General features: G+C 36.4%; 1 protein-coding gene across 3 annotated transcripts in view; it reads left to right on the top strand.

The window, feature by feature from the left end:
- RASSF8 (Ras association domain family member 8) overlaps nucleotides 1-23,854 on the top strand; it is a 127,105-nt gene that overhangs the window by 37,858 nt on the left and 65,393 nt on the right. Inside the window, exon 2 of one of the 3 annotated variants that reach the window (XM_087442662.1) lies at nucleotides 14,364-14,782. The exons of the other annotated variants lie outside the window; for them this stretch is intronic. The gene's annotated coding sequence lies outside the window, so the exon portion shown is untranslated. The remainder of the gene's footprint in view (nucleotides 1-14,363; nucleotides 14,783-23,854) is intronic. 3 annotated transcript variants of the gene reach the window in all.

Raw genomic sequence — 23,854 nt, 5'->3', positions numbered from 1 at the left:
TCTCAGAGATTGCATTCACTGGTGAACTCTTAAGAATCATTATTTGTAAGTCCTTTATTTAGATAAGTACAAAGTGTAGTTAGTGATAGTATCTTTTGCCACTGTGATATAAATTCTAGGTTCAAATTGGGTTGACAGTAATAGCATCATGAAACATGCTTTAGGTTTCAAATTTGAAGTCTGAAGCAAAATTTTGCAAATTGGTATGTTACCCTCTTGGGCTTCCCGAGCACTATTCTACTCATCTTTAAATTGGCAACCTCTTTTAAAGCAGAGAAGTATTTCTAACAGTGAAAGGTTAGAAGGTCTTGATAAGTCTGAAATATCGTGTCGCTTCCATCTTTTTAATCATGTCAGTAATTGGCTTTATTAAGTAGAGGGGGGCACAGAATCTCTTGAGGTGAGAATATGCAACTAAATTATTTTCCACTTGCTTTTTGTATGCTTGATGTGTATCATCTCTTGTCTGTTGAATATTAAAGTGACTTATTGGTCCCAGAAGGGAAAATAATTTGACCTTGTTTGTAGTAAGTGAATCGCTTATGAATAAACTGTTCACATTTTGCAAGTGAATAAACTCTTTAAGGGCACCAACCAGCGTGCTGTCTCATCAATTCCTTAGTCCCTCATTTGCAAAAGTTATATGCTTGCCTAGATCGTAGATTTCAAAGGTCTCACATAAATTAATTTCCCCCTGAAATAAAAAGTATGACCTCAGAGCCTTGTAGTAATTGCTAGACTTTGTGGAAGGAAGTGGATTCCTAAAACCACAAGTCCATGTCCTCACTGGTTCAGTTGTTCTCCTGTTCTTCTCTATCTCCTGTAGATTCTGCTGTATTGCTTGTGGCATTAGCAAAATCCATGACTAGAGAGCCACAAGTGTTGAGAGTAACAGATAGTCTGATTCTAATAAGGCAATTTTGTTATATCCACGTGAGAGCTGAAAAATCCTCATTGAGCCCTGCTATTTATAATACAATCTAAAGAAGAAAAGCAGAAGAAAAAAAAATGTATTACATAGCTCAACTGACTGAAGTTCTCTGCGTGATTGGATAGTCACTTAAATTTTAGTTTTAGCTTCCATCACTGATGAAGCTGTTCTATACATCTTTCTTTTACACATGAATTATTTTCTATTTAGGGGGATTTATTTGTAAGTTATACTAAGAGTAACTGTGGGTTCAGGTTTAATGCTTAGGGATTGTGTCCACTTGGGTTTGAACATTTCAATTATTTTGTTTCTTTTAGAACAGTAGTATTTATCCACTAATACAGATAGAACATGTATGAGTTGCTTGGAGTTTGCTGCTGAAGAGTTTTAATTTTTTGCTGTTTCTTCTCAAATGCTCAGGATGCTAAAAATTAACAGCCTTTGATTCTTGACTTCAAGTGCAAAGGGGCTCCTTTAGTATACTGCTTTGTTTTCCATTTTAAAATGAAATTTTGTTTGTTTTAAATAAATGAAGGGCTGCTAGGCTGAAGTATAGCTATATATGAAACTTGTAAAACTTTTTGCCTATGGAGTAACCCAGCTTACTCACAGGAAGAGGGTGTGTGAGTTCCCTAAGCCCTTCTGAATGAAGCATCTGATTTTAGTCATCTTAATTTTAATGAGCAACAAAACCAGCTTTGAATTCTCAGTATTGATACACTGTAAAACTACCTTAAATTTCTTTTCATGAAGCAACTTTAAATTTTTAATATCTTACAATCAGAATATCTCTACTAAATCACATTTTCTCCATAGTGGTGCAGTTTTTCTCAGGCCATTATTCTTTTAGAGAATGATATTAGAGAATAATTCACACTTTATTTATCACAAGGCATCTTTCTTAGGTTTGTAAATTTGAAGCTGTGTGAGAGCAAACTTTAAAGCCCATATTTTGTGTAAAAAAGACAGAGTAGGTAAAACAAAATAAGATTTTACAGATTATTTATCTGCTTCTCTTCTGTTGGAACTAGGACTGTAATCTTCCCCCATCTCCTTTTATGGTACCTTCTTGTAAAAACCATTGGTGAGGGGAAAATAACGATAAAAAGGACTTAGCTCTATAATCTTCTTTCAAAACTGCCTTGCAAGTAATTTCCCATAGTTTCTGTAATGAAGCATATGGTGGTAATATTCTGTGCCTCTGGTAATGGGGAGTAGTTTCAGAAAACTCTCAACATTTTATATTTTGAGCAGTGTGTGTGTGTGTTTTCAGGTTAGATTTTCTGTCCCATGTAGATTTACTGGAATTTCATTTTTGTGTGCCTATGCTTGGTATTAAGGGTTTAGATGGAGGCATTTCTAAATAAAATTTGTGAAGAGATGTTTATTGTTGTTATGCCTATTGTGTTAGGCAATACATACACAATATGTATTATGTTATAGATGTTATGTTGTTATGTTGAATTCATAACATATGTTATGAATTCATATGTTGTATGAATTCATGCATACAAATTTTAGGAGGCTTGAAAGATCTTATACAGAAAACAACTTGGTAGAAGAAGGGGGGACATTTTCTGTAATTTAAGTTGTCATAGTAACCTGCATCAAGACATGGACTTGGAATCCAGGCCTGAAGAATTTCAGTGACAATAAACATTCCAGCTGCATTCATCATCTTTTTTTTTTTCTCCAAGAAAGGAGCCATCTATTGTGACCTAATTATTTTATTTCTGTTTTTAGAAGATGGTAGCAGTTTGCATTTTTTAGCACTTTAAAACTTCCCTCGTAGAGTAAAAATGAAAAGTTCAACTGTTTCTATTTGAAGTTGACATTTTCTGATATGTATCTCAAAGTAATTATTTCAGATGCCACAATAGAGTCAATATAATGGTTATTTAATGAAATATGAAAGACACAGGATTTGAAGAAATTTCCACATACGTTTGTTAACATGCAAGTCTTCATATTAAGAGTATTGGAATCTGGTTTTCATGGAGCCCTGATCTGGGAATGTTATGACTTTCCTAATATTAAACTGTTAATATTTTTATGTTATGGCATCTTGTACTGTAGTCTTAAGCATGAATGTATTTTAATAAAAAGAATGAGGTTTTATTTTTATTAGCAAAATAAGTTTACTTTGGGAAATTTGTATCCAGACATTATTTTTAGATTTGCTATCTTTCACAAAGGACAGTAGAATTTGTTTCTAAAGAGAAAGCTTTTTTAGGGTTTGCTTCTTTCTTGCTTTCCACAAGATACTAATTACTAACCAAGATTATTTGGAGTTAAAAACGTTCCCCTTAAGCAAGGAATGTTAGGAGAAATAAGGAGATAAAGGTGTGTGTGTTCATTCATTTTAGGAAACTTGGAAAATAAATTGGAAGAATTTGTGGCTACTCTAATTAATAAAAAAAAAAATACAAAATTAGCAGTTATGTGATGTAACTGTAGTTATATGCAGATAAAAAGTGATAATGCTTTTGTAGAGACTTTTCAACATATGTATGAGAATTTTAATCAAATGGATGATTTTTTAAAAAAATAAATCAAAATTTGAATTTTAAAAAGTATAATGTAGGTATAGAAAACCTAGATAACCCATTTACTAGGAAAATGTGAAAGAAAATATAATCATTGTCTCACTGTTTAGAGATATCTACTGTATATTTTGTGGGAAGTATCTATAATTTTATGAACAAAATTGGGATCAAGCTGTCAATAGTCAAAATACTAATAATGTTGAAACACTAGCATTTTTTCTCCTATTAGAATTAGCAACATACCTGCTGTCATCACAACTATCTAAAATACCTCTGAATTGTCTAGCCAGTGTGTTAAGAGAAAAAGGAATGAGAGAGAGAACTATTGGAAAGGAGGATAAAATTATTTGTAGATAATAAAAATCCTCAAGACAGTCAAATTAATAGAGTGTAGTAAGATTCCATTATAAATAATGTAAACATTATGATCTATATAGTAACGATAACCAGTACAAAAATAAGAAGGAAGGAGCCCATTCATAGTACCAACAAAAATTATGCTGAGAATTAAACTTTATAAGGAACGAGAATGGCCTGTAGGAAGGAAGCTGTTAAACTTTACTCTGAGGATGCGGCGACTCGGGGTTTCTAGATAGGGAGATAATTCATTAATTATTTTCAATTTCTTTATATTGATTCTAAGTTTGATATAATTCTAATCAAAATCTCAGTGGGAATTTTTCACGGGTCACTGATTGTGAATTTCATTTTTATAGAATAAATAAGATCCAAGAAGTGTTATATAAAGAAGAATAATGAAGAGGATCTTGTAGTGCTAGATATTAATTAAAAAATAGTCTGGTGTTGATTAAATAGACAAATCCTTGGAATGGAATAGAAAGCCAAGAAGAATGTTGTTGATAAAATGATGAAAATACCATTGCAGATAATGAATATAAATGTAGTAATAAATACACTAGAAAAGAATGCACATGAATACCTATCTTGGGTTTGGGGAAAAATAAACCAAAATGCAGAAGCAAAGGGAATGATTCTTATATGTAATTACATTAAAAATAACATAATTAAAATTTACATGTCTCAAGTCAGAAAAAGGCAAACAATCACTTGAGGAAAGTATTTATATTCTCTCCCTCTGTCGATAGATAGATAATTATACACAAAAAATAGAGTTAATACTCATATATAAGGAGTTATTTCAAATCAGTAAGAAAATAATCAATACCTAATTAAAAAATTAGTTTGTAGTTCTTAGTGAATAGTTTAAAAACGAATACAAACAGATTCGTAGACCTAAAGATTTGTTCAATCTTAATACAGAAATATCGTGTTTGGTATATTGTATTAAAGATTCAAAAACATGTACATGACACATATATAAGTGACCCGGATATAAAATGTAATATAAGCAGACCTATGTAATTCCTAATGTTGGCAGTGGGAGAAGTAAGATCAGAATGCTCATATAATGCAACTAGAAGGTAGACTACTCTGCAGCCAATAACAGAATTTATCTTTCTGTCTACCTACCTACCTACCTATTTATCTGTAGATAGTTTTTTAAAACTATTTAATGAAATGGAAAAATGATAGTAACCTAAGAAGTGACGTTAGGACATAATATAAGTTATAACCTTGTATTTTTTACGTGTATTTACATAGAAAATAAAGATGCAATATACAAAAGTGTAAATGGTGATTCTCTAAAATGAACATATTATATTTATAATCAGGAATTTGAAAATTGATTCAGTTTTTTAAAAATCTAAGGTTGACCAAATGTCTAAGATTTCATTATATGCCTTCTTGAAAAAAATATATATTTACTGTGAAAATGTATTTATTGAGATGGATATACACAGAGTTGAATAACAAGGGGAATCGTCAGAGTCTCTGGGCAGGGCTGAGCAGACCACACTCCCTGGCTGCCATTCATATTAGACTGTGGTATACTTATGCATCTGGTATCGTGCTTCCTGGAAGTATGGGGCCCAGCATCCCAGGGAATGATAAAGAGCAGTGTGTCCCTGTGTTTAAATCTCAGCCGCTTCCCTATACCTCTTATATCAAGTGCCTCAGCAGTTTATTTTATTTTTTGTGTGATTTTCCATTATCCATTTTATTTATCTATTTTTATTGACGTGTAATTGACATACTATATTATATTAGTTCAGGTGTACAACATATTGATTCGACATTTATACACATTACAAAATCATCATCATGACAAGTCTAGTTACCATCTGTCACTGTACAAAGTTGTTACAATATTATTGACTGTATTCCCTGTGCTGTATGTTACTTCCCCTATGACTTATTTATTTTATAACTGGAAACTTGCACCTCTTAATCCCCTTCACCTATTTCGCCCATCCCCTCACCATTCCTCTCCCCTGGTGACCACCGGTTTGTTCTTTGTATCTATTAGTTTGTTTCTGTTTTGTTTGTTTGTTAGTTTTTTTTTTTTTAGATTCCACATATAGGTGAAATCATATGGTATTTGTTTTTCTCTGACGTATTTCACTTAGCATAATATCTTCTAGGTCAGTCCATGTTGTTGCAAATGGCAAGGTTTCATTCTTTTTTATGGCTGAGTAATATTCCATTGTGTATATGTGTGTGTGTGTGTGTATATATATACACACACACACACACATATACACCACATCTTCTTTATCCATTCGTCTATCAATGGACACTTAGGTTGTTTCCATATCTTGGCTATTGTAAATAATGCTGCAGTGAATATAGGGGGGCATATATCTTTTCGAATTAGTGTGTTTGTTTTCTTTGGATAAATACCCTGAAGTGGAAATGCTGGATCATATGGTAGTTCCATTTTTAATTTTTTGAGGAATCTCCATACTGTTTTCCTAATGACTGCACCAATTTATATTCCCACCAGCAGTGCACAAGGGTTCCCTTTTCTCCACACCCTCGCCAACACATGTTATTTGTTGTCTTTTTGACACACAGCAGTTTATACGTTCAAATATTGTTTGCCAATGACATTGAATCAAACTTACTAAAGTCTTTATGGATTTATTGGGAGAATTAGGACATTTACTTTAGTTCTGTAGCCATTTTGATTTTTACCCCTCTCCTCCCTTCCCCATTGACCTCACTATTTTGTTTATAGTGATTACAGCTGGGCAAGAAACTTAAGGAACTTTTAGGATGTGTATCCAGAGTGAGATACTGTGCCTCTGAAGTCTTAAGTACTACTTGGTTTAATTTATTTGTACTGTTCTTCCTGAATATGGCTCTCAACAATGGCCTTGTTCTTTCCAGTTATGTTTATGGATTTGCGGGCACCACAGCCCGTTTATGACTAAGATTTAACTTGGTCTCTCTGGTGCGTAAGAAGGTCAGGCTGTGCTGCCCTGGTGCAGCCTTGGACCTGTCTCATCACAGGGCACAGATCCCTGAGGTGAGCATGGTGGGCTGCTTCTCAGCAATAAGGAGCATGCTGGTCTGCTCTTTAAAGAGTTGCAGTTAGTGACAAATGAACCACTTTTAAGTTTAAATAAAACTTGATTTTACATTATCAAAATAGTTTTCAGGTTTCCTTAATTTCCTTCTTAGAAGGCAAGACTTGATACTAAGAATTGCTTTCCTGACTTTTCTGATACCTTCTGTTTTTCTGAAATTCTAGAAAAGAGGTTTCTAGCAAAGCATTAGTCATTGGATATTTAAAACAATCGCTCATTTTAAAAAAGCAATGCAGTAAGTTTAAAGTGTATTTGTTGTTAGTGCCGTGGAGTTGATTCCAACTCCTGGCAACCCTGTGTGTACAGCAGAGCGGAACCCTGCCCGGTCTTTTTGCACCGTCCTCTCACCTTCTGGCGTTATATCAGACAATGCTCTGCTGCTGTTCGTAGAGTTTTCATGGCCAGTTTTTTTGGAAGTGAGTGGCCAGGTCCTTCTTCCTGGTCTGTCAGTCTGGAAGCTCCGCTGAAACCTGTCCACCCTGAGTGACCCTGCTGGTATTTGAAATCCCAGTGGCACAGCTTTCAGCATCCCAGCAACGTGCAGCCCCCACAGTGTGACAGCCAGGTGGTGTGGGTCCTAGACTGGAAAATGAACCTGGCCTTGGCGGTGAGAGCGCCAAATCTTAACTAGACCACCAGGGCTGGCTTTAAAATGTGTAGAAAGGTACAAAATGAAAAATTAGATTACCTCCTGCCTCATTATATTTCTTCTACCCAGTGGTAACCATTGTTAACAGTTTCTTAGGTATCTTTGCAGAAAACATATGCCTACAACATGTATTTATGTCTTTTTAAACTTGTAATAATAGCATTGCATGTGTGCATGTGTGTTTATTACACAAGATTCTTTACAGGTTGACTTCTTTAATTGCCAGAATAATCTTAAAGGCAGTATGGTTATCAGATTGCACACTGAATTGGTGAGAGTTCAGTAAATATTTATTGTTGGTTTCCACTCTTTCATTTGGCTGAGTTTGTAAAAATGAGATTAGTATGTAATTACCTGATAAACTTGAGACTGTGATTGAGTCTGCTCCTGATTGCACCAGTGCCTCTCGTTTCAGTAGAGTCATTCTCTGTGGCCTGGTTTCTATCCCTGTAAATTAAGATAGTGCCTCTATCTACTTGAATGCAGTAGCGAGAATATAAAAATTAAAACAGGGCCAATATACAAATTCATTTTTTGTTTTTAAGATCTACTAAGCTAGTAATGATACCATAACCCTCGTTCTGACTTTGCAAAGGCAAGTTCTTTTACCTAGAGTGGACCTCGTGAAAAGTTATAAAAAGAATAGAGTGGAGTCCATAGTTTCTGCCTTTAAGGAATGTATAGTCTCACTGAGTTAAGAAGGTTCACACCAGATGGGAGAAACAATAGTTTTTATTGCCAAGTAATTCCGTGTCATATTAGCTATTGAGCTTGCACTCTCTCTCTTTCCCTCTCTCTCCCCCTCACATTTCATCTGGTGTATATTTGCTCCTTAGAAATTTAGAGAAACTTGTCCTGAACCTCCAATGTCAAAGCTTATGAAAGTCTCCTCATGATCTTGCTAAGTCTGGAGTCCTCCTGTCTCAAGTGAGCATCACCTCACCTGTGTTTGATTACTTATATGTATAGTCTTCAGATTTGCCCAGTGTTAAACCTTTCTCTTTCCTTGGTTTCTGTTAAAACACAACACACACACACACACACACACACACACACACACACACACACACCACTTAGTAGAATCTACCAAAGATCTGGAAGTTAGAGGAAAGAAACTCACATTGTAGGAAGGACACCCTTGACAGTCCTCCTCGCCCCTGGCTTCCTCTTCATCTCTTCCTTCCAGGATGTCCCAAGGAGCTGTGCCAGTAGTTTCAGAAACTGCCACTTATCATCTGGATTCATCAATCTGGGTACAAGTCAGCTTCCCCTGTTATTAATTGTGTCATCTTGAGTACTTAGTTTCTCTAAACTCCAGTTTTCTTACTTGAATATTAAGATTAAATTGTATATGTAAAGGACTTAGCATGTACAAAATTCAATGCATGATAATTATCATCATTTTTATTAAAATAATGCAGTTTTTTTCAGATGCTTCAGTCTTGTTCCAGACTTAGGCTAGATATATTTTTATCTAAGTAGACTGTCTGTCTTCCATACTTATGGAGACTATATAAATTGTTCAAACCAGATACTTTGGAGAGTGGAACACGGCACTATTGATAATTATGCTGGGATAACAATGTAAACCATTGCTGTTCAAGGCAAGCCAGGATGATGGTCACCCTGGGTATACTCCTAGTGCCTGATTTGTGGTGCCTGCTCAGAGAACACGGGCCATTGTCCATTGAGTGAGACAGTGGGGGCATGGGACAAGTAAGGACACATTCATCTTTCTGAGCTTTAGTTCCTTATTTGTTAAATTGAGGTTAACAATAACTAGCTCATAGGGTGGCTGTAAAGATTAAATGAAATTGTGATCTCATAAAGCACAGAGTATATATCTGGAAATTGGACACCTGTTAATTCTCCTCTCTGTCTCTGCAAATTACCTTAGCTGCACTGATGGGTAAGTTTTGTGCACTGATGGGTAAGTTTTGTGTATAGATGTTTCTGATGTGTTGTATACTTACTCCTCACACTTCCTTAATGTATCTTTTTAGTCCATTTGACTGGACATTGTAGGTGGTAATTATAACTAATGCACACATGGTTCCTCAGTTTACAGTGGAAGGTTGGTCTGTATTGTTTCAATTAAGCACTTTTTGACATTGAAAGGCATGAATTGTAGTGTTCAGGAACCACAACTACTTTCCCTATAAACTCTCCTGTGGTATGCTTTTTTTTCTTTTGTACTTTCCTATTTTTTGGGTGAATCATAGGCTAAATTGGGGAATTTTTTAAAAAAATATTTCAAGTATGAATTTTTATATGCATTTAGTAGAGATATTGTATGAATCAAAGGCACTTGTTTTGTACCTCAGCTGCAGAGAATGTATTTCTTCCTTAGGAAAAACATCTACTGGCTTAACCTTGAAAATTGATAGATTAATTGGTAATATACATACCAAATATGATTTTCTTATAATTTATAAATAATGTCTAATACCACAAAACTGGAGGAAGTAATAGACCTCAAGTTTTGGATCATTTGCGGGAGGATCAAAGCCTTATCACTTTTCACCATTATCTTCCATAGTTATTCTCTTCATTAGCTAATCTGTGTTCAGACCTGGTATTGCCCAGGCTTTAGGCTTGCAGAGAATCTACTGGGGGATAGGCAGGTAGTAAATGATTATAGTTATGTCATAAATTATGCAATAGTGGAATGAAGAAGGTGCTATGGGAGCACATGGGGAAGTACTTTTAACTGTGCAGAGGTTAAGGAAGACTGCTTGTGGATGTCACCTGAGCCAAATATTTAAAGGTGAGTGGGGAGAAGGCCTTCTAGAATGGCCTGAGAAATAGCATTTACAAAGCCTAGAAAGGCGCATGAGGAACAGGATGTGTTTGGGGATAAACAAGTACAGCTGGGTGTGAATACGAGTGTGAATGGGAAGGAGATGACCAATTTAAAAACAGGATTCTTATTCTAGTTGATAGAAACAACCTTTCTTTTAGGGTCTCTGGGCTTTATGGTAATTGAAAGGAACAAAATTATTTATAAGTAGGCAAAGTTCTAGTTGGAGGATAAGTTGAAGTATTAATGATTTGGAGTAACCTAAACCTCATGTGTCTCTGTAAGGAGAAAAATTTCTCATGCTTTTTATTCTTAATAATTTCTGTGTAATCTCAAGAAATTCAATGTTCAACATATCCTCATGCTTCAAGAGGAGATTGCTACTTTAAAATGTTCCCACTTTAGAAATTAGATACAAATAGATAACATTAAAAGCTATACTGTTTCCAGCCAGTTGATTTAATGTTGCAGTCACTTTGTTAACATTTTCTCCTGTGAGCTGCTCTAGCCACTAGACAGTTTTATTGTGCAAATTTTGCCTTGTCAGTATGGGAATTTTGTGAGAGATGAAATGATTAAAGATTGCTTTTTTTTTGGTACAGCAAATAATGCTTTCAGAAAAACTATCTGATATTAACTGCCATTTGTATTCCATTTTCCTCCCAAGGATCATTTGAATGTATACTCTCAATCTTTTTATTATATCAAGAAGTAGAAATATAAGTAATGAGTTTTACTGTTAACAAAATAGCAATTTCATATAGTAATATTTATATCCTCTTGTGAAAAATAAAAAAAAATAAAATAACGTCAAATGGGTGGCTACCCTAGCTCTGGTACCATCTTGCCTCCATTTATTTTGTATTTTCCCTGTGCTGCACCACAGTGTATTGCAAGCATAGACATAAAATCTTAATCTTATTTTTCACTTGGAAAGCACTTTGAAGATTTAGATTTGAGGTTAAAGAAACCAAGACCCAGTGAGAGACTGATTTGCTCCCTCTAGACATCTTCTCTAGGGCAAAAACTCTTATTCATCTTTGTGGTCCCAGTGCCCAGCCAGTACATAAAGATCTGTTGAATAGGTGAATACATCTCTTTGTTTGCAGAGTCTGAATTACAGCCTAAATCTTTTGATTTCCAATCAGTCCAGCATCCTTTCCTGTACACTGGTACTTCCCCATCTGTTTTTCTACTGCAAAATGGATTTACATAGCAGCAGCATTCCCAGGGTCTCAAGTTATGTATAATGTGTAGCTGCCAGCTATCATAACCCTACCTTCGTCTTACAAGAAGCCAAGTTCACCAACATGTTAGGACAAGGGCACTATCTGGGCTGAGAACCAATGGATATACTAGGATATTCTTGACTAAATTATAATTTCACACTCAAGATGGATGGTACTTTGTGCTTTTACGTATGTTGTTCACACTTCTTTTGATCAAACTACAGAGTCAACAGATGTTGTAGGATCATAGACTTTATTTTTAGAATAGTATTTCTAAGCAGGAGTGGTTTCACATCAGGGATGTTGGGGAAGTTTGTGAGAGCGTTTTTAGTTGTCACAGTGATTGAAGGGATGCTACTGGCATTTAGTGAATGGGTGACGGGGATGCCAGGCATCCTCTAGTGCACAGGACAGGCCTACACAATGACATTAAAATGGCACACTCTACTTTCCCAGTGAAAAATCACAGTTGAACATAACTTTTTACACATATACACAAAGCATTTTTGCATTGTCTTAATATGTAGTAAATTTTCCAGGAATGCAACTATTATGTAAATTAAGGGAAAATCGTATTTAATTCAGAACTTGAAAAAGAGTTGTTCCTCAACTCATAAAACTATGTCACAGACAGCAGTGCCCTTTGTAGTATTTGAGTTTCCTGTCAGCATACCTGTTAGCAGTCTGCATGTACAATTGTTGCATTCATGGTATAGATGTAATCATCCAGTTACTTCATTGTGTCTTGTTATTTACATATTTAAGTTCATGTCTCTGTTTTAAATTATTTTTCTTTTATTTCTCTTTCGGGCTTCTGTGTTGAGAATAGTCTATTTGGGAGTGGAGGAACAAGGGTAGAAGCAGGGAGACTCATTGGGAGGCTGTTGTAGTAATTCAGGTTAGAGAGTATGGAAAGGTGGATAGAGGAGCCAACAGAATTTCCTGACAGATTGGGTATGGGTTGTGAGAGAGAAGAGTCAAGGATAACTATAGGCATCTTGGCCTAAGCAACTAAAAGGATGAATTCTAGTTGCTTTGAACTAAGATAAACAAGTGTGGGTGCAACAGATTAGGGGGTTAAGACATGTTGAGTTTGAGATGTCTACTGGACATCAAAGTGGCAGTGTTGAATAGAGATCTGAATGTGAGACTGAAGTCAGAGAGAGGTCTGAGCTAGAAATGTAAATATGGGAATTGTCAAGTGTATGGTATTTCAAGTATGATCAAGGTGAATGAGATCACCAAGGGAGTGGATATAAATGGAAAAAAGTAGAGGACCAATGATTTAGATTTGGGATACTCAAACATTAAGGGAGCAAAGAGAAGAGGAGATTGAGAAGGAAGACCAGTGAAGTTGGAGGAAAACCAAGAGAATGCAGTGCCCTGGAAGCCAAGTGAAGAGAGTGTCAGGAGGAGGGAGTGATACGTTGGCTCTTCGATTTAGCAACATGAAGGTGATTGGTGACCTTGATAAAGGTGGTTTTGGTGGAGTGATAGGTGTAAAAGCCTGACAGAAATGAGCTCAATAGAGAATGGGAGGTTAGAAGATGAAGAGGGAACAAGAAATGGAGGCTAGCTTGTAGGGAAAGTGGGATCAGAAGAAAGCTGGTTGTTGTTGTTCTGAAGATGGGTAAGATAGCGACTTATTCTCTGATCCAATACAAAAACCAGTGTAGAGAGCAATGATGCTGGAGTAGATATGAGGGGCTGGGCATCCTGGTTAGCCACGGGCCTCCTGTGACTGCCCACTAGTTTTCCAGGCATCTGGTGTGCCGTGGCCCTGGAATAGCTATCTGATTCCTAATAGATTTTGAGGCCCAGGGGCCAGAAGGCTTTCTCACTCACCGGTGTTTGTTTTTTTTTTGTTGAGGAAAGTTGGGCAGGCACCAGCGAAGGGCTTAGGTTCTAGCCAGAAACTAAGCTAGAAATTAGTGGGAAATTGAAAAGGAAGGTAGAACCAATTGCTTCTCCATAGGCAGCGACTTAAGAGCAGCTAACGTTTTTCCTGTTTGTCAATTGGAACCATCTTAACCGTTTTGACTTGTAGGCACAGTGGCAGAGGGCCTTTAGAATAAGGAAAGTAAGGCACCCAGGAGGGCACAGAATGTAAGGAGGCACTTACTTGCAGAGTCATGCAAGTACAGTGTTGGCACTTGATAATGATGCCTCCTTATATTTTACATCCTCGGCACCTTGCTTGCCACACCGTAATTCCCTCAGCCCTGAGAATGGGCACTGTGATTTGTTTAAAGACCAATAGGAAAGCTCTTTTGCCCTAGTTATCTCATCTCATGTTACCAATTGGAGATGAATTTACTATGCTTAAGTTAGTCTGGTATACCCCTTCCACCTTAACATTTGATCGACTTCAGTCACTCTAAGGAACATGAGGAGGACTTGGTAAAGAAGAAAAGAAATGCTTCTGGACTGCAAAATTCTTTTGTTGGTGATGGGACAGTGAGGAGTGATTGGTTAGGGGCTTTGGACAACCAAGGGACAACATGAGGGACTTTTGGATACCTAAGGGGCAAGAGAGAGAGGACTGGGGATAGAAGGGAGACTGGTTAGGATCCATCCTGTTTACAAAGACTAGAGCAGAAACTCCCCCTCTCTAACTTAGTACATTTGTCATTTTTAAGTGTTTTAAGAGACCTGGTACCATTTTATCTTTCCCTCTTTGGAATCCAAAGGTGAAAGGAGGTTATCACTCACCTTGTTAGTCCTAAGAATTGAGTTTCTTGTTCTGTCCTATGCAGATCTGAGAAAGATCTCCTGAGGAATTATCCATCTTTGTACCTTAGAAACCAAAGGAAGCCTTCCAGCAACATCTACAGAAACCAGAGAATTCTCTGGGCTTTGTTTCCAGGAGAATATTGTCATGTGGTCCTGTGCCTGTCCCTTCAGAGGGAGCCCTAGGATAAAGGTGTAACAGAGTGTCTTGGACCATCTTGATCACACTGTTTGAGTTGACAGATTCTCATATGAAGAAGATTTAGGACCAAATTTGTGGAGATGGTGCAAATGTGATTGTGTACAAAATGAGTAGTCAACTGAAGGAGTGATGGGGAGAGATGTACACAGACGGCTCTGAGGAGCTTCCATCAAGAGGAGGTGTCCAGAGGGGCAGGCTGCAGACACACTTTGAAGAGAAAGGATGGAGGTGGTTAAAGATATGGTGAGTGATTCTCTGGTAATTGGGAAGTTAATGATTGTGAGACTGAGGAAGAACACATTGAACTTAAAAGTGAGAGTTTTTTTTTTTATTTTTAAGTGGTTCACAGTGAAAACTGGAATGGCAAGGAGTCTATGCTAATTGTGAATGAAATAAAAGATAACTAATGATCCTATTTTTTAGATCTTGCGGTATTTCACTGTAAAAGTTATACCCTTATATATTGCAGCCACGGATAAATGGATCCGGTAGCAGTACTATCAGACGACAGAAGTTTTTTTTTTTTTTTTGTGAGCAAGATCAGCCCTATGCTAACATCTGCCAATCCTCCTCTTTTTTTGCTGAGGAAGACTGGCCCTTGGCTAACATCCATGCCCATCTTCCTCTACTTTATATGGGACGCCACCACAGCATAGCTTGACAAGCAGTGCGTCGGTGCGCGCCCGGGATCCGAACTGGCGAACCCCAGGCCGCCACAGCGGAACGCGTGCACTTAACCACTTGTGCCACCGGGCTGGCCCCCAGACGACAGGAGTTTTAATTGCAGTTTCTTTTGGGTTGAGGCCTGATGCCATTTGGGTTTGTGTTAGCCCCCAGTTGTGTCTAAGAGCTGATTGAGCCCTGTGTCTAGAATCCCCCATGGAAAATTGTGGACATTTGACTTTAGTCAGTGTTACATAATCTTGAGAATTTCCTCAGAACTTATTTTCCAAAAATATCAATCAAATATTTCCCAGAAGAACTTTCCTTTTCCTGATGAGCAATATTATTTTTAATAGTGGTATTTACTCTTGTAGACCCTTGCTTCCTCTTTATCTCCAATCCCACAAACACCTGAGTCAAGTAAGTGTGATGACATGATTAATTAACTAATAGACGGAGACTGACTTATGAACTTCATTTAAATCTAGTGTCTTTAAAGCTGTTGTTATCATATGTGTAGAACATAATAGGCCTTTAGTAAATGCTTTTTGAAACAATTAAGTATAAGGTATATTCTACTTAATTATTTATTTTCTTAGATGGTGGAGTATGTTTGTTCTGGGTTTGAGCTCTGGTTGCAGACGGTCTAGATTCAGATCTTGGCTTTGCCCCTAATGAGGTGTGTGATCTTGGGCAAGTTTTATAACTTCTCTGTGCCCTAGTTTCTTCGTCTAAAAAGTAGGGATTATAATAGCACTGACCCCCTAAGAGTCTTATTATGAGAATTAAATAAATTGATACATTGGAAGCACTTAGAACAGTGCCTGGCATATGGTAAGTACTTAGTAAGTGTTACAAATGACTTTAACAAAAGCTGTCAGGGATTTAATATTTAAAAAGTGAGAAAACCAAAACTCTGCTTCTTCCTCAAATAGCATTATAACTGGCAGTGAATACTTGAGTGTTGGTTGTGTGAACTGTAGTTATTTAGCCTTTTTTCAGTGGCTTTAAATGGCTTCTTGTGTTTCTGAAAATAGAGGAATAGAAGTCATCTTTCCATCTGGCCTCGTATCTGTATATAAAACATAACTATGCTCCTATATTATTTATGTTATTACTAATCATGTAAGTGAGTTGAATTTTTAAAGATTTGTGGGGACTATGATTAGTATCCAGATTTGTTTTTTCTTGGGCATTCTGTATCCATGATATTTCCTTTCATGTGAGTTTTAAGAGCTGTGCAGTTTGTTCCACCTTTGTGCTCTGTCCCTCAACCCGAATTTATAGACTCAAAATAAAGGAAAGTATCTTCCAGAATTAGAAAATGATGAGATTTCCATGTAGTCAGCAGCTAGTTATCTACAGGGTTCTTTGTTGGCATGGGCTTGTCCTCAGGGAACGTGGTAGTTCTGCCCAACAGAAAGGGCAGAGTTCTCCTTGTGTGGTGTGCCCACAGGACTGCCCTCCCAGCTTCCCTCTTGTTCCCAGGAATCTAAGGCTGTTTTATAAACCCATGGGAGAATGTGGCTTCTCTGTTGATGGCCACCTGGTGGGACAGCATTTTAGTGTCATACAACACTTTTAAATAGGTGAGTCTAGTTTGATGCTCACAGCAAGCTAATGAGAAAAATATTTTTATCAGTATTCTACAGATGAAGAAATGAGCCTTCACAAGTTTAAGGGAGTTCAGGGTTACGCAGTTAAAATAAACAGTGAACCTTCAGGTCTGCTGACTCTTTAAATTCTGTGTCCTTCCAATTTTATTGCTTTCCAGTCAGATGCACTCAGGCTCAGTAAAATCATGTAATTGGACCTGGAGTAGTAACCAAGCCTGTTAATTAGAAATCATAATCACGGAGTTAGAATTTCAAATAGTATTATAAGATTTGACACTGTTTTTAACTGTGGAAAACTTTACTTTTTATAGTAAAAGGACCTAGTTCCCTTTTAGCTATATTGTTCATTCTTCCTGGTTATATATCATAAGCATTTTCTAACTACCTTTAAGTTTTTAAAGGTTTTTTTTTTTTCATTTTTTGTATACTTTGTTATTAAAGTAGATTTCATGTTTAATAGAAGTCTTTTTTCTCTCACTGTGGCTGGTGTTGAGTAGGCCTAGATTAAGACTCTTGCTGAAATTCTTAAAAGAGTGTAATTGCCAGTTCTTATCGTGTACTTGGTAGGTAGGTGAGTGATCCCAGGAAGAATAAAATGGTTCTGTTTTTGTAACCATCATTTTTCTAAACCTCATTCTGAGTAAATGGCACATTCCTATGTTGCATGGACAAACCTCAGGCCTGTAGCACTGGTTTGAGGAATATGAGCATGTGGACCTTTGTTGCTTCATGGAGTTGTGCTCGTGTGCCCTGCTTGAGCTGCCTGTGCCTCTGCTCAGCAGATGCAGCCACAGCTGGCTGGTGCCATATGTCCAGTGACTTGCTGAGTAGAGACCTCACTACAGCAGCAGATTTTGGCAGGGACCTGCCTTTCATTCAGTGATCAGTCACTAATGAGCTCTGAAAGACTCAAACTTCTATAGTAATACTAATAATAGTTATTTTTTATTCAGTAATTACTGCATGCCAGGTTGTATTTAAGTCTTCATGTTCATTGTTATTTAGCTCTGGCAAATTTGAGGATTATTATTGCCATTTTAGAGCCAAGGAAACTAGTAATTTGTCTAAAGTCATACAGCTAATAAGTGGTAGGGTCAAGATTTGAATCCAGGGCTGCCTGACCACTAAAATGTGTTCTTAACCAATCACTTCCGTACTAGGGATGGTGAAATATATCATGTATATGCTACCTGTGCTCATGGCGGACATAATTAATTGATCATGGTATGTGTTCATGGTGAGCCTGATAATCCTTTTCAGCATTGCCTTCTTGGCATCTGTAGTCAAGCAATCAGACTTAGTAGGCAACATAAAACATATGTGCTATCCTTGACTCTATATGAATCTGTATTAACTCTCTCCTGAATTCCAGTGGTATGTTGAAACTGGGCCAATTTGCTTTTGGAAAATAATAAATAAAGAATTGCTTTGTTTTATGGGAAGAACAAATATGCAGTATTTTTCTATAGAAATCTTGATTGGTGTGGACAGTTGAATTTAATACAGGTTAAATTCCATTTTAAATAGCGTATAAAAGTCATCTCCATGTCAAAAAATTTTAAGGAAAGTTGATTACTGAGTTATAATATTTATCTATTTGAAAATTTTCTCAGATATTTGAAATAAAAAACAAATTTTGAGTGCTCATAGACTTTGTTATAATGAAATTAGATTTTTTATACAATCAGCAGAAAGTGGCTGTTAAGTCTTCATTAAATTTTAATGATCAAAATACTAATCATTTAAGAATTGAATTTAAAACTGTGTTATGGCTGCAACTGTGGAAATAAAAACTTGTTAGGATTGCAGCTTTATTTATTTATTTGGTCTTTTTTCCTTTCAGACTTTACTACTACTTCAACTGAAGGTAGTCTTTTTTAAAAATTCCACATGTGGTCAAGTAGACGTTCCAGTGTCTCTCTTGACCTCTCAACGTCAGGGGCTCCACCCACCGCGGGATTATTGAAGAGCGTCTTGGCACTGGATTCGGGGTTGCAGTGTTTGAACCAAGGACCAGTAATACCTACAATAGTAAATCGTCATTCCTGTCTACTGCTTAGTGTTCAGATTTCTAGGAAATGCGATCTTATTTTTCTCCTCTGAAATCTGAGGGCTTAAACTGAGAAACAGAAAATAATTTATATCAAAATATATTTCCATAGATAGGCCCCCCGACTAGCAAAGAGATTGAGGTAAGGTTTAATCCAAATTAGTGTGTGAGGCTATGGAAAATTGCTTATCTTTTGTATGTATCTTTAGAGTTAAGTAACATTATACTTTGTTACTTATCTCAGTTTGCAAAGAAATGAAAATTTTTCTTATTTTCATAATGATGTTAGGAAAAGAAAATATATAATACCTAAAGTTAGACGATCTATTATTGTATTGTAAGAAATGCTGATTTGAATGTGCTTCTTGGAAAAATAAATGAGATTAAGAGAAATAACCTATTAGAAGTGTTTCTTCAGTCACTGCTTGTTCTCAGTAATACTGTTTCTGTTTTTTCTTTATTGATAAGGTCCTAGCTATTCCTACTTTAAAAACAGAAGACAATACTTCTCTGTAACACTGTGACCACAGACCCCACTAACTCTGACTAATGGATACTTTGAAGTGCTGGTGGCCAGTTGGAGTTTATAATTTGTTACCAAATTACTATCATCTTTATTTTCATCCTGTATTTTGCCTGTCAAGCAATCATATTCTCCAAAATTGGAGAGTCAGAACCTTCAACTAAAGAGTTTGTTTAACTAGAGGCAGGAAGAGCCTATTTTCCCTTGAAATACATGGGAAATTTATTCATTTTGATCTGTTTTAAACTTTTAAAAGCCTGGAAGTTATTAAGGGCTGTCTTTTGGGGTTTTTTGTTTGATTGGTTGGTTGGTTGGTCTTTTTGTTTTGTTTTGTTTTGTTTTTGGATTATCTGATGAATCTCCCTGGTTCTAAAGTCTAACCAGTACTTTTTCTTTCTTTCTTTTATAGTGGTCTTTTAGATTAAGAATTAGCTTCTCCCTGACCTGAGATTTTAAGATCTCCCAATAATCTTGGACTGTAGCTCATATATCCATAATTTTTCTTGTAATGTTACCTTAATTAATCTTCGTATTCTTGTTGTCTGTTCTAGAAAGTCACAATTTGGGATCTAAGGGGTGACACAGGGGTGTGGGGGGGCTGGGTGGAGAAGAAGGAGGTTTTTTTTTTAATGTATTAATATTTTATTGAGGTATAATTAACATATAACATTATGTTAGTTTCAGATGTACAACATAATGATTCAATATTTGTATGTGTTGTGAAACGATCACCAACGTAAGTCTACTTAACATCTATCACCATACATAGTTATAAAAAATTTATTTCTTGTGATGAGAACTTTAACATCTACTCTCTTAGCAACTTTCAAATATGCAATACAGTATTATTAACTGTAGTCCCTGTGCTGTATGCTACATCCCCAGGACTTCTTTATTTTATGACTGGAAGTTTGTACCTTTGGACTTCTTCCACCCATTTCACCCGCCCCCTGCCCCCTCCTCTGGCAACCACTAGTCTGTTCTCTGTATCTATGTTGTTGTTGTTGTTTTAGTTTCCACATATAAGTGAGATCATACAGTATTTGTCTTTCTCTGACTTATTTCACTTAGCATAATGCCCTCAAGGTTCATCTATGTTGTCCCAAATGGCAAGGTTTCATTCTTTTTTATGGCTAAATAGTATTTCATTGTGTATACATACACCACATTTTCTTTATCCATCCATCCATCCATGGACACTTAGGTTGCTTCCATGTCTTGGCTGTTGTAAATAACGCTGCATTGAACATGGGATGCACATATCTCTTCAAGTTAAGTGTTTTTGTTTTCTTCAGATAAATACCCAGAAGTGGAATTGCTGGATCATGGGTTCTATTTTTAATTTTTTGAGGAACTTTCAAACTGTTTTCCATAGCTGCACCAATTTACACTCCCACCAACAGTGCACAATTGTTCCCTTTTCGCCACATCTTCTCCCAAACATGTTATTTCTTGTCTTTTTGATAATAGCCCTTCTAACAGGTGTGAGGTGATATCTCATTGTGATTTTGGTTTGCATTGCCCTGATGATTAGTGATGCTGAGCATCTTTTCATGTACCTGTTGGCTATCTGTATGTCTTATTTATAAAAATGTCTGTTCAGATGCTCTGCCCATTTTTTAGTTAGATTGTTTGTTTCTTTGCTATTGAGTTGTATGAGTTCTTTATATATTTTGGATATTAACCCCTTATCAGATATATGATTTGCAAATATTTTCTCCCATGCAGTAGGTTGCCTTTTCACTTTGTTGATGGTTTCCTTTGCTGTGAAGAGGCTTTTTAATTTGATGTAATCCCACTTATTTATTTTTGCTTTTGGAGTAAGATTCAAAAAATCATCGCCAAGATTAATGTCAAGGAGCTTACCATCTGTTTTCATGTAGGAGTTTTATGGTCTTACATTCAAGTCTTTAATACATTTTGAGTTTATTTTTGTTTATGGTGTAAGGTGCTAGTTTAGTTTGTTTCTTTTGCGTGTGGCCGTCCAGTTTTCTCAACATCATTTATTAAAGAAACTGTCCTTTCCCCATAGTGTATTCTTGGCTCCTTTGTTGTAAATTAATTGAACATATATATGTGGGTTTATTTCTTGGGTCTCCATTCTGTTCCATTGACCTTTGTGTCTATTTTTATTCCAGAACATACTGTTTTGATTACTATGGCTTTGTAATAGAGCTTGAAATCAGAGAATGTGATGCCTTCAGCTTTGTTCTTCTTTCTCAAGATTGCTTTGGCTATTTGGGATCTTTTGTGGTTCCATACAAATTTTAGGGTTGTTTGTTCTATTTCTGTGGAAAATTCCATTGGGATTTTGATAGGGAGTGCATTGAATCTGTAGATTGCTTTGGGTAGTATGGACATTTTAACAATATTAATTATTCCAAGCCATGTACACAGAGTATCTTCCATTACTTTGTGTCATCTTCATTTTCTTTCATCAGTGTCTTATAGTTTTCAGTATACAAGTCTTTCACCTCCTTAGTTAAATGTATTCCTAGGTATTCTTTTTTTTTTTTATTTTTGCTGAGGAAGATTGGCCCTGAGCTAATATCTGTGCCAGTCTTCCTCTATTTTGTATGTGGGTTGCTGCCACAGCATGGCCGCTGACAAGTGGTGTAAGTCCACGCCCAGGAACCGAACCAGGGCCGCCAAAGCAGAGTATGCTGAACTTAACCACTAGGCCACAGGGCCGGCCCCCTAGGTATTTTTTTGATGTAATTGTTCATGGGATTATTTTCTTAGTTTCTCTTTCTGATAATTTATTATAGAGAGATCTTTTTCATTGATGTTATCTACATATGGATCTATGAGAGAGAGCTTTATAAATTGCGAAGTTCTATGCAGGTTTTATATTTAGTAAGAAAATTGTTTTTAGTTAGTTTTTAAAAGTTAAACTTTTTCAGAGTTTAAGTTGCTTATGAAGTTTTTGCTGGCAGTTGTCCATGTCAGCCCATTTAATAAGGTGTGAAAATATTTTCTTCTTCTCCTTTTTCTTGCTTCATGCTATTTGATTTGTATCTGTCCTATTACATAGATGTTCATTTATATTTTTTACTCACATTAACAAGACAGGACAGATAATGAAAATATTATCTGAAGCTCATTCCTTAGTTAAAACCTTTTATTTTTCTTTTCATTTCTAGTGGTTTGTAAAATTGACTTGATTCTTTTATTTCTCTGCTATGCACGAGCTAGGCAAGTATTTTTTTCATGAAAGGATTGGCTTCACCTTTTTAATAGTTTCAACTGGAATTTTTTTCCCTATAGATGAATGATATTAAATGAGGAAACATACTTACTTGTTTTCCTTTCATTTTACATATGGCAGTAAAAATCCGTATAGGATTAAGTAAATAAAATATCTTTAACAAAAAAGCTTTTTTCTGATGGTTTCTGTCTTTTTATTACATCAGTATTGTTAATTGTTACTAGGGATATTTATTCTAAGGTACACAGAGAAGAACTGGACAACAGTGCTTTCTATTGCCAGACAAGTCTGGGCCCAGTCAGGAGAGAGGAACCACATGGTCATTTGAACAGGGAAAGTTTAGTATAAAGGACTGTAAATATAACAGGGGATTGGAAGTGAGAGATTGATGAGGTAAAGAGAACTCTGTATAACACAGGAATAGCAGATATAATGTGATCTTAAAGCCACTACCCCTAAGGCTGAGATAGAATACCCAAAGAAGAGGCCTCTTGGGACTGAGATTCAGACCTTGTTGCAGGGGACCTGGCTGTGGCTCAGTGGGTGGCAGAGAAGTCCCCGTGGTGCCTCATTGATGGAACTTACTAGAAATCTGCCCCCTGGAACTTGCTGAGGAGGTATCTTACCAGAGATACTCCTCTATAAAACCACCCAAAGCTGGTACTGGGGAAGCCACTGGTTCTGCTGGCCTCTCTATGCTTGCAGGAGCTGCTGCTGAGCAGGCGCACCAGGGAGCAAAACCCTTTCCTCTTGCCCCCTCTAGAGTGTCTCTCCAGTGCCCTCTCTGGACAAAATGTCACATGGTGTCATTGTCAAAGAAAAAATGTTTAACGACCCAGATCCTTTTTCATAGAACAGGCCAAAGGATGAATTTGGAACTGAGAGGCAATAATTAATAACCAACACAACCTGCAAGATCATTCATGACAAAAAACATTTTCTCTTTCCCGTGGACTATGATAGTCTATGAGATAGCTTGATTTCATTTCTACTAAATATCTGTAAGAGGCATTGAATTGTTAGACGTATTGGTTTATTTAACTTCTAATAAAATGTATTAATACTTTGTAATTGGAGCATGTCTATACTCGAGAAGAATCCTTAAGAATCTCTGTGTCACTATAAAAGCTAATTTTTGCTTATTACTTTTTAAAAGGCATTGCCTCATTTCATCATGCTTCTTACCTGTATCCATCAGAACATAAACATTCACCTAAATGTTACACAGGTGATTGACAGCCACCTGTGAAGACTT

This window comes from Ceratotherium simum, chromosome 17, assembly GCF_057802395.1.
Source record: "Ceratotherium simum simum isolate JZ-2026a chromosome 17, ASM5780239v1, whole genome shotgun sequence".
In the NCBI taxonomy this organism is placed as follows: domain Eukaryota; kingdom Metazoa; phylum Chordata; class Mammalia; order Perissodactyla; family Rhinocerotidae; genus Ceratotherium; species Ceratotherium simum.
This window is presented reverse-complemented; position numbering and strand designations above follow the sequence as displayed.